Source organism: Nycticebus coucang, chromosome 3 (genome assembly GCF_027406575.1).
Source record: "Nycticebus coucang isolate mNycCou1 chromosome 3, mNycCou1.pri, whole genome shotgun sequence".
In the NCBI taxonomy this organism is placed as follows: domain Eukaryota; kingdom Metazoa; phylum Chordata; class Mammalia; order Primates; family Lorisidae; genus Nycticebus; species Nycticebus coucang.
In genome coordinates this window covers 73,305,272-73,316,559 of record NC_069782.1, presented here as the reverse complement: position 1 = coordinate 73,316,559, position 11,288 = coordinate 73,305,272, and the positions used below count along the sequence as shown (strand labels likewise).

Genomic DNA, 11,288 nt, shown 5'->3' with positions numbered 1-11,288 from the left:
ATCAGTATTTGTATGGGTAGGGACCAGCAAGATGGTTCAGGAAAAGGGATATGTTTTCCATCTGCCTTAAAACAGTTATACCAGGAGAAGACTGGTGTAAAGTTCTCAAGATGCTCCACCTCCTGTATCAATTTAACTTGCTGCAATATCATAAGACAACTACCATATCTTATGCCAATGCACATACTAAATTTCCTAGGGGGTTGTTTTTGCTGTACGGACACAAGTCTTTTCCTTATCCTCTGGCAAATGCCAGTGGAGGGCCCTGCTTTCTAAGGAGACTAACTCCTTTTTTGCCCAGGGCACAGGACCTGAATGACACCGGAACTTAAGATACCCAAAATCTTCACCTCCCAAGAAATTGCCAGAGTGATGTTCACCTATTATTTATTTATTTATTGAGAGACAGAGTCTCACGCTGTCACCCTGGGTAAAGTGCTGTAGTGTCATCATAGCTCACAGCAAACTCAAGCTCTTGGGCTCAAGCCATCCTCATGCCTCAGTCTCCAGAATAGCTGGAACTATAGGTACCCATTATGACGCTCAGCTAGTTATTCTATTCTTAGTAGAGGTGGGGTCTTGCTCTTGCTCAGGCTAGTCTCGAACTTTTATTTTCTTTTCTTTTTTAGAGACAGAGTCTCACTTTGTTGCCGTTGGTAGATTCCCATGGTGTCACAGCTCACAACAACCTCAAACTCTTGGGCTTAAAGCCATTCTCTTGCTTCAGCTTCCCAAATAGCTGGGACAACAGGCACCCGCCACAATGTCCAGCTATTTTTTTGTTGCGGTTATCATTGTTGTTTAGCAGGCCCAGACCAGGTTCGAACCCACTAGCCTCGGTGCATGTGGCCAGAGCCATAACCACTGTGCTACAGGCAACGAGCCAGTCTCGAACTCTTAAGCTTAATGGATCCTCCCACCTCAGCCTACCTTTTTTTTTTTTTGAGACAGAGTCTCACTTTGTCGCCCCAAGTAGAGTGCTATGGAGTCACAGCTCACAGCAACCTCAAACTCTTGGACTTAGCGATTCTCTTGCCTCAGCCTCCAGAGTACTCAGCTTAGACTGCAGGCGCCTGCCTAGACACCCAGTTATTTTTAGAGACAGGGTCTCACTCTGCCTCAGGCTGGTCTGGAACCTGTGAGCTGAGGCAATCTGTCTGCCTCATCCTCCCAGAGTGTTGGGACTATAGGTATAAGCCACCACACCTGGCCTACAATATCTTATTATTATTTTATTTTTTAGAGACAAGAGTTTCACTTTTATGCCCTCCATAGAGTGCTATGGCGTCATGGCTCACAGCAACCTCCAGCTCTTGGGCTTAGGCAATTCTCTTGCCTCAGCCTCCCGAGTAGCTGGGACTACAGGCGCCCACCACAACGCCTGGCTATTTTTTTGTTGCAGTTTGGCCAGGGCCAGGTTTGAACCCACCACCCTCAGTATATGGGGCCAGTGCCCTACTCACTGAACCACAGGTGCCACCCAATATCTTATCCTTAATCTTGAATTTTGGCTCTGACCTTGAACTTGATCTTGCATTTTTGCATGACTGACCCTGATCTTGACCCCTTTTTTTTTTTTTTTTTTTGTAGAGACAGAGTCTCACTTTATGGCCCTCGGTAGAGTGTGCTGTGGCCTCACACAGCTCACAGCAACCTCCAACTCCTGGGCTTAAGCGATTCTCTTGCCTCAGCCTCCCGAGTAGCTGGGACGATCTTGACCCCTTTTAAAAGCATAGGAATGTCCTCCTGACCATGTCTATCAGTGAGAACATGACCTTTATCTTGGCACTGACATGATCTTGAACTTGATATAGACTCCTGTCTCCTGAGGCAGGGGCCACGGCAGCTCGTGCTGGGTGATGCTATGTGGCTCCCTTGGCTCCAGGCCTGTTGCAAGGTGTAGGTGGGAATCGAGGGCAGTTCTGGGCTTGAGGTGTCTGTGAAGGTGACACCGCCATGGCAGCAGGGGAGAGCATGGCTCAGCAGATGGTTTGAGTGGACCTGAACATGACAGGATTGGACATTGAGAAGGACCAGATTATTGAGATGGCCTGTCTAATAACTGACTCTAATCTCAACAGTTTGGCGGAAGGTCCTAACTTGATTATAAAATAGCCAGATGAGTTGCTAGACAGCATGTCAGATTGGTATAAGGAGCATCATGGGAAGTCTGGTCTTTTTTTTTTTTTTTTGTAGAGACAGAGTCTCACTTTACTGCCCTCGGTAGAGTGCCATGACATCACAGGACTCACAGCAACCTCCAGCTCTTGGGGTCCCGCAATTCTGCCTCAGCCTCCCGAGCAGCTGGGACTACAGGCGCCCGCCACAACGCCTGGCTATTTTTTGTTGCAGTTAGGCCAGGGCTGGGTTTGAACCTGCCACCCTTGGTATATGGGGCCAGCTCCCTACTCACTGAAGTCTGGTCTTACCAAGGCAGTGAAGGAGAGTACAATTACACTGCAGCAGGCAGAGAATGAATTTCTGTCCTTTGTATGACAGCAGACTCCTCCAGGGCTCTGTCCACTTGCCGGAAATTCAGTTCAAACAAATAAGAAGTTTCTTGACAAATACATGCCCCAGTTCATGAAACATCTTCATTATAGAATAATCGATGTGAGCACTGTTAAAGAACTGTGCAGACAGGGTGGTGCCTGTGGCTCAGTGAGTAGGGCGCTGGTCCCATATACCGAGGGTGGCAAGTTCAAACCTGGCCCCGGCCAAACTGCAACAAAAAAATAGCTGGGCATTGTGGTGGGTGCCTGTAGTCCCAGCTACTCAGGAGGCTGAGGCAAGACAATTGCCTAAGCCCAAGAGTTGGATGTTGCTGTGAGCTGTGACAGCACAGCACTCAACCAAGGGTGACAAAGTGAGACTCTGTCTCTAAAAAAAAAAAAAACTGCGCAGATGCTGGTACCCAGAAGAATATGAATTTGCACCAAAAAAGGCTGCTTCTGACAGGGCCCTGATGACATTAGTAAAAGCATCAAAGAACATCAGTTTTACCGAAATAACATCTTCAAGAAAAAAATAGATGAAGAGGAAAATTACAGAAAATGGGGAAAATGAGAAGGCTATGAGTTGATGCCAGTTCTCATGCGGCCACCACATAGTTCTCTGGAAGCAGCTCTGGTGGTTCCCCCTCACACTGATTGCTTGGCAGAGCACCTCCTTTCAGTTAACTTACATCTCCAGATTCTTCAAACACACAGCACCTGAAACACTGTTTCTCTCCTAATAGGCTGTTTCCATTATGACACAGCATCTCCTTTGTAAGTACCAGGTCATGTCCATTCCTTAGTACATATCTGCATTTGCTTTTAGACCATTTCTTTTGTTTAAAAAAATAATTAATTAATTAATTTAGTTCTATTGAAATGCAAAAAAAAAAAAAGGATGCTATTAGATAAGGATGTGTTCCACATGGTAGTTGAAGTACCATGCTGGTCTAACGCAAAAATGGAGATTGCTAGAAAGGACTCTTTAAATCCAATTAAACAAGAGTAAAAAAGGAAAACTTCGTTACATTGCAAATTTGTTCCCTTATAAAGGATATATCTGGAACTACAGGGCCATCCCTTATCCTTTTTTTTTTTTTTTTTGCCATGCATGTTTTATTTATTATATTTGAAAGGTTTCTCCAGCATGGAGCACACTAAAGGTTTGGCCAGACTTGTTACATTTCTAAGGTTTCTTTCTAGTAGAAACTCTCTGATGATGTGCTAAGCATGAGTTTGTACTGAAAACCTTTCCATAGTCATTACATTTATAAAGTTTCTCTCCAGTTAGAATTTTCCGATGATATATAAGATACAAATTTTGACTAAAGATCTTGCCATATTCGTCACTCCTATAAGGTTTCTCTCCAGTATGACTTCTCCAATGATTTTCAAAGTGTATTCTGACTGAACACCTTGCCATATTCAGTACATTTATAAGGTTTCTCAGCAGTATGAATTATTAGATGTCATGCAAGGTGTGAATTGCGACTGCACGGGTTCCCAGTGCTCCAAAGGAACCATATAAAAGCAGCAGCCAGTCAACTTCCAGTAGCCAATACAACTGGAAACAGGGTTTATATGGATCCCTGAGTTGGGGCCTCATCCCAGTTCTCCTCATATTTCTTGACTTGGGACTGCTGAAATCCTAGACCTAAGATGGTTCCCCTTCTGAAGGGAGACTTAGAAAGAAACTCTGTAGGGAGACTCAGAAAGAAACTCCGTAGTGGGCCTATGGCTAGATTAGGGGTAACCTCTTCAGGCCCCTGGCCATCCTAGCTTGTCCATCCCCACAAAGGGACACTTAAAAAATTTTCTGGAAGGCTCGGCACCTGTACCTCAAGCAGCTAAGGCGCCAGCCACATACACCAGAGCTGATGGGTTCGAATCCAGCCTGGGCCTGCCAAACAATGACAACTACAACCAAAAAAAAATATCTGGGCATTGTGGCAGGTGCCTATAGTCCCAGCTACTCAAGATGCTAAAGCAAAAGAATCGCTTAAGCCCAGGATTTTGCGGTTGCTATGAGCTGTGACGCCATGGCACTCTACTCAGGGCTATAGCTTGAAGCTCTGTCTCAAAAAAAAAAAAGAGAGAGAGAGAGAGAGAGACACATTTGGTGACTAAGCCCCAAGGGAGACCCCAGTGGATCCTCTTCCAGGTGTCCCCAGTACCTATGGCATTGCCCTTACCCCAGGGACAGGGATTCAGGAATATTTACAGGAGGTGTTTTGGACAACTGGGCCCATGTGGAGCAGGGCTCGTCTTGAGGTGCCCCCTCTAAGACTCCCTGTCTGGCCGCGACAATTAGTAGCATCAGAAGAGAACTTAAAAACATTTTCGGGAGGCATATCCAGTACCTAGACACTTCTCAAGCTGTGAGTGGACTCAGTATGCCACCCTAGGTGCCAGATATTCTTCTAAAATCTTTTATAAATCTCTGTTCCAAGGCCCACCCCCAAGGAGGCCCTGGGAGGTGGCCCAGGGCTCAGTTATCAGAAGTACCCCCTAAAAACTTTAAGTCTCTATAGCCACAGAGGTCAGAGACAATGCTCTGAGTTTGACTGAGGTTCCAAACTGGGTCCATTCATAGGAGGCACCCCTCTAATGTATCTAATTCCTCCAGTGATGGCAGAAACCAATTGGAGACCAAGAGAGAGGGCCCTGGGCCCAGCCATGGTCCTACTTTTGCCACCAAAGTGGAATAGAAATTTGCAAATTTGTGTCCTTTGTGCAAGGACACAAAAAATACACTGAAGACATTGCTGAAAGAAATTAAACACACAAAAAAATGGCAAGGCATCCCATGTTCACAGACTGAAAGTCTATATAATTTAAGATGTCGGATTGGCACAGTGGCTCATACCTTTAATCCCAGCACTTTGGGAGACCAAGGAAGGTGGATCGCCTGAGCACACAAGTTGGAGACCAGCCTGAGCTAGAGTGAGACCCCATCTCTAAAAATAGCAATAGCATTGTGGCAGGTGCCTATAGTCCCAGCTACTTGGGAGGCTAAGGCAAGAGACCACTTGAGTCCAGGAATCTGAGGTTGCTGTGAGCTATGATTCCACAGCACTCTACCAGGGGTGCTGACAAAGTGAGACCCTGTCTCAAAAACAACAACAACAACAACAAAACAGTAAATTAAGATGTAATTAACCCCAAATGATCTACAGATATAATCCAACATCTATCAAAATCCCAATGGTATTTTGACAGAAATACAAAAATCAATACTAAAATTAGTATGGAATTTCAAGGTACTCCACATAAACAAAACATTCCTGAAAAAGAATAAAAAGTTGTAGATCTCTCACTTCCTAATTTCAAAACTTATTATAAAACTATAGTAATAAAAACAGTGTAGTACTAGCATAAAGAATATATAGATATACAGACCAATAGAATTGAATAGAAAGCCTAGAAATAAACCTTCATACACACACACACACCCTCACACACATATCATCAAATGATTTTTTTTTTTTTTTTTGTAGAGACAGAGTCTCACTTTATGGCCCTTGGTAGAGTGCCGTGGCCTCACACAGCTCACAGCAACCTCCAACTCCTGGGCTTAAGCGATTCTCTTGCCTCAGCCTCCTGAGTAGCTGGGACTACAGGCACCCGCCACAACTTTTTTTTTTTTTTCTTTTTTGAGGCAAAGCCTTGCTCTGTCTCTCAAGCTAAAGCGCAGTGGTGTCATCATAGCTCACCACAACCTCAAACTCCTGGACTCAAATGATCTTCCTCTCTCACCTCCTAAATAATTGAAACTACAAGTGCCTGCCACCAGGCTCAGATAAGCTTTCTATTTTTTGTAGAAATGAGGTTTTGCTCTTGCTCAGATAGGTCTTGAACTCTTGGCCTCAAGCAATCCTCTTGCATGGGCCTCCCAGAGTGCTATAATTACAGGCATAAGCCACTGCACCCAGCCAATCAAATGATTTTTGACAAGGAAACCAATACTATTCAACGGGGAAAGGACAGTCTTTGCAACAATAGTGTTGAGAAAACTGGATACTCCCATGCAAAACAATGATGTTGGATCTTTACCTTATACCATGTACAACAATTAACTCAAAATGGATCAAAGATTATAACATTTCTAGGAGAAAATATAGAGGAAAACCTTCATGATATTGAATTTGGCAATGACAGACTGTATCAAATTAATAGCTTTTGAGTATTAAAGGACACAATCAACAGAGTGAGAGAAATGTTTGAAAATTATATATCTGAGAGTCCAGTGGGTTCAAACCTGTGGCCCGGCTCTCTGCGCGTCCCCATCCCCTCATGGCCCTGGCATCTTATCCTGCTCCAGCTCACACATGGCGGTGGAGAGATGGAATTATGGTGATCAGAAGCTGTTGAAAGCAGTGCAGCAGGGGGATGTGGGATGCGTGGTTGCCCCGGGGTCTAGGAAGTCAACCTGGCCCACCCCATTTCATCTGGCAGCCTCCAAAGGCCTGACAGAGTGTCTGACTATCTGCTTTGCAAATGGGGCTGACATCAACAGAAGGAATGAGGATGGAAACACTGCCTTGCAGTTGGCCACCATCTCCTATCAGCCACAGTGTGTCAAGGTCCTACTTCAGCATAGTGCTAATGAAGATGCTATGGATGCAGAAAACCATAGTCCATTGCACTGGGCAGCCTCCTCTGGCTGTGCCTCAAGTGTGCTCCTGTTGTGTGACCATGAAGCCTTCCTAGATGTGTTGGATAATGATGGACACACACCCCTGATGATTGCATCGCTGGGCAGTCACACAGCAATCTGCTCATAGTTCCTGCAGAGAGGTGCCCAAGTCAATGTTACAGACAAGGATGACAAGTTGGCTTTGATTCTGGCCTGTGAGAAAGACAGTGCTGAAGTGGCAGAGCTGTTCCTGGCAGAGCTGTTCCAGCCCATGGAACAGATGCAGGGGCAGTGGACAGAAAACAGCATGATGCTCTGTATTATGCTCTGCACACAAAAGACAAGGCATTGTGGAGGCTGCTACAGCAGGCCTTAAACCGGCAGTGGAGAGGTGGTCAAAGGCTAGTCCAATGCTGAGATTTTGCATCTAAGGCCAACTCACACAGGTGAGTTCTCTACCTAAGAGCCCATGGAGAGCAGAGCCTGAGGAGGAGCAGGAGGAAGAGGAGGATGAGTACCCATGCTCAAAGGAGTGGAAGTGAAAGTATGAAGAGCAGCAGAAGAAAGTTTCTCAGTTAGAGAAAAGCTGGTGCGAAAAACAGAGGAGTGTAAGACTCAAGATGCAGCCTACCTGGGCTTGGAGAACCAAATTCGAGAGCAGGTGAAGGAGCTAGGGCTCCTCCTATGCCAGGAGCCTGCACCTCCTGGAAGGCAGGACTCTAGTCTCCGGCCTGGAGGGGATGGCATGGAGCAGGGTTGTCCTCTGGACCTGCTGGCTAAGCATATACAAGAATTAAAGCAGCAGCAGCAGGCAGCAGCCATAGTCAACCCAACATCAGCTTCCAAGAAAGCTGAGGATTCAGCCCCAGGAGAGACCCAATATGAAGTCCATGGAAGGTTCCAACCAGAAGAACAGGGGCTGTTCCAGAGCCCAAGGTCTGAGACCATTGGAAAAGCCACAGGACAGCACCTGACCACCAATGGGGGACAGACCCTTGACCCTGATCATAATGAACAGTTGCCTACTGGCCAGAAGAATCCCCAGGCCCCAGGAGTGGAAGCAGCAGGCACAGTGGTTGAAACAGTGGGCACAGCAGTCATGAACCAGTTCCTGCTACAACTAAGGGAGGAGCTGGTTGCAGTTTGGCAAGAAAAAGATGCTGCCCGGGGTGCTCTGTCAAGACCAGTCCCGGAGGGAGCCCTGTGGACTCCCCCGGCTGAGGCTGCAGTAGCTGCCTGGGAGAAGATGGAGCCCCGGTTGGAGCGGGTGCTGGTGACGTTGGATAGGGCAAAGACAGGACTACAGGTGAAACCTGCCCAGGAGTCCAGAGAGGGAGCTCCAAAGGCAGCCCTAGGGAGCATCAAAGAAGATGAAGGGAAGGAAAAGAGGTCTCCTGGGGCTTGAGAAGAGTCTTGGAGGAGGAGGCTTGGCAAAGGGTCACCTGGAGAAGGAATTGTTGGCACTGAGACTGAGCAACAGCAACTTGATGGAGGAGTTGGGGGAGCTGGGGGCGCTAGCTAGCTAGTGGCTACAGCATAAGTTTGTGCCCAAGCCAGAGGCACAGGTCCAGCTGCAGCAGTTGCAGCAGAGTGTGGGGCTACTGACCAAAGAACTGGCCGTGGAGGAGGCCATAGAGAAGCTGCAGAAGCGCCTGGCCTCCCAGAGCAGCGGTCTTCAAGGACTGTGGGACTGCCTGCCCCCAGACCTGGTGGGCAAGGGGAGTGAGTGGAGCATAGCGACCCAGCCCCTGGAGGAGCTGCAGGCCTGCATCGGCACCCTGGTGGATGGGCACCGAGAGGCCCAGCATATGCTGGCTTGGCTGGAGGAGAACCAGAAGCTGCGGGGATCCCTGGCCTCGCGTGGGGAGCCAGGTGCCTCCTTAAAGCCTGCAGCACCACCATCCCCCTAAGTGGTTGCTCTGGAGGAAGACCTAGGGAAGCTGGAGGAAGAGCTGTGCGTAGTTCAGGCCACGAAGAGTGGAAAGAGCCCAGAGATCAGGAAGCTCAAGCAGCTGCTCTATCAGACCACAGAGGAGGTGGCAGAGCTGAGGGCCCAGGAGGTGGCCAGCCTGCAGCAGCACAAGAAAACTTGCGGTTTGCTGGTGGCCCAATCCCAAGCTTGGGGTCAGGAGCTGAAGGCTCTGCTGGGAAAATACAACACAGCCTGCCAGGAAATGGGTCAGCTGCAGGAGGCTGTGGCGGAGAAGCGACACTGACACCACAGGAACAGGGACCTGGAGGCTCAGGCCGCTGAGCAGGAGTGACAGGCTAGGGAGTTGCGCAGGTGATCTGAGCAGCTCAAGAAAACAGCTGAGCTGCTGAAAGAGAAGATGGAGCATCTGACTGGGGCTTGCCGAGACTAGGAGGCCAAGATTAAGGAGTTGTTGAAGTTGAAGCAGCTTTCAGAGGAGGTTCTAACAGTCCAGGGAGAAAACCCCCGCCTTGCTGTGGCAGGATTCCCAGAAGAACCAAGAAGAGATCATCTCTACCTACAGAAATCACCTGCTGAATGCTGCTCGGGGCTACATGGAATAGGATGTATACAATATCCTACTGCGATTCCTCAGCATGCAGGAGGAATGAGGCAGCCCAATTGTGTGCCCTCGGGGATACTGGATTTCTCTGTTGGAATAAGAGCATCCCTGGTTGTTGACAGAGGTTGCATAAGGCTATTGGGGGGGGGAGTTTTGCCATTGAGGGGTGCTATGGGTGGGGCTTCACTTGACATTACCGACTCAGACCTGAGAAGCTGAACCCTGGAATTGGCGTGGAAGAGAACAGAGGAGGTGTGGATGAAAACAAGATCTGTGGGAAATAAAACAGGAGGTAGGAAAAAAAAGAAAAGAAAATTATTTATCTGATAAATGGTTAATATCCAGAATATCACTAAGCTCACAGGTTCGAGACCAGCCTGAGCCACAGCAAGACCCCCGCCTCTTGAAATAGCCAGACGTTGTGGTGAGCACCTATAGTCCCAGCTACTCTGGAGGCTGAGGCAAGAGAATCGCTTCAGCCCAAGTGTTTGAGGTTGCTGTGAGCTATGACGCCATGGGACTCTACTGAGGGCGACAAAGTGAGACTCTATCTCAAAAATAAACAAAAAATATCCAGAATATTATAAAGTATTCATATAACTCAATAATGATCAAACAAATAACCTGATTAAAAATGGACAAAGGATTTGAATAAACATTTCTCCAAAGACCACATAGAAATGGCCAACAAGCATATGAAAAGTTGCTCAACATCCCTGAGTGTTAGGAAAATGCAAATCAAATCACAATGGGAGTCACATCACACCCAATAGAATGGCTACTATAAGGAAAAAAAAAAAACAGAAAATAAGCGGTATTGACAAAAATCCTTGTGGTGGGAATGTGCAATGTTTCAGCCTCTGAGGAAAACAGTATGGTGGTTTCTCAAAAATATGAAACTGAGGGCGGCGCCTGTGGCTCAGTCGGTAGGGCGCCAGCCCCATATACCGAGGGTGGCGGGTTCAAACCTGGCCCCGGCCCAACTGCAACCAAAAAATAGCCGGGCGTTGTGGCGGGCGCCTGTAGTCTCAGCTACTCGGGAAGCTGAGGCAAGAGAATCGCTTAAGCCCAGGAGTTGGAGGTTGCTGTGAGCTGTGTGAGGCCATGGCACTCTACCGAGGGCCATAAAGTGAGACTCTGTCTCTACAAAAAAAAAAAAAAAGTATGAAACTGAACTGCCATTTGGCCCAGCAATTTCAATTCTGGGTATATACCCACAAAAATTAAAAGCAGAATTATGAACACATATTCACAGTAACACTATTCACAATAGCCAAAAGGTAGACACAACATAAGAGTTCAGCTATGAATGAATGGGTAAACAAAATGGATTAACCATACAATGGAATGTGATTCAACCTTATAAAGGAATGAAATTCTTGGGTGGCGCCTATGGCTCAGTGGGTAGGGCGCTGGCTTCATAGACTGAGGGTGACAGGTTCAAACCTGGCCCCGGCCAAACTGCAAGAAAAAAATAACTGGGTGTTGTGGCAGGCGCTTGTAGTCCCAGCTACTTGGGAGGCTGAGGCAAGAGAATTGCCTAAGCCCAGAAGTTGGAGGTTGCTGTGAGCTGTGATGCTACAGCACTCTACCGAGGGCGATAAAGTGAGACTTTGTCTCTTA

At 47.3% G+C, this 11,288-nt stretch overlaps 2 pseudogenes; both read left to right on the top strand.

The window, feature by feature from the left end:
- The first annotated feature begins 1,859 nt into the window (after positions 1-1,859).
- On the top strand, positions 1,860-3,082 carry LOC128582435 (oligoribonuclease, mitochondrial-like; annotated as a pseudogene).
- Positions 3,083-4,229: 1,147 nt separating this feature from the next.
- LOC128581021 (ankyrin repeat domain-containing protein 35-like) lies at positions 4,230-9,714 on the top strand (annotated as a pseudogene).
- Positions 9,715-11,288: the final 1,574 nt, after the last annotated feature.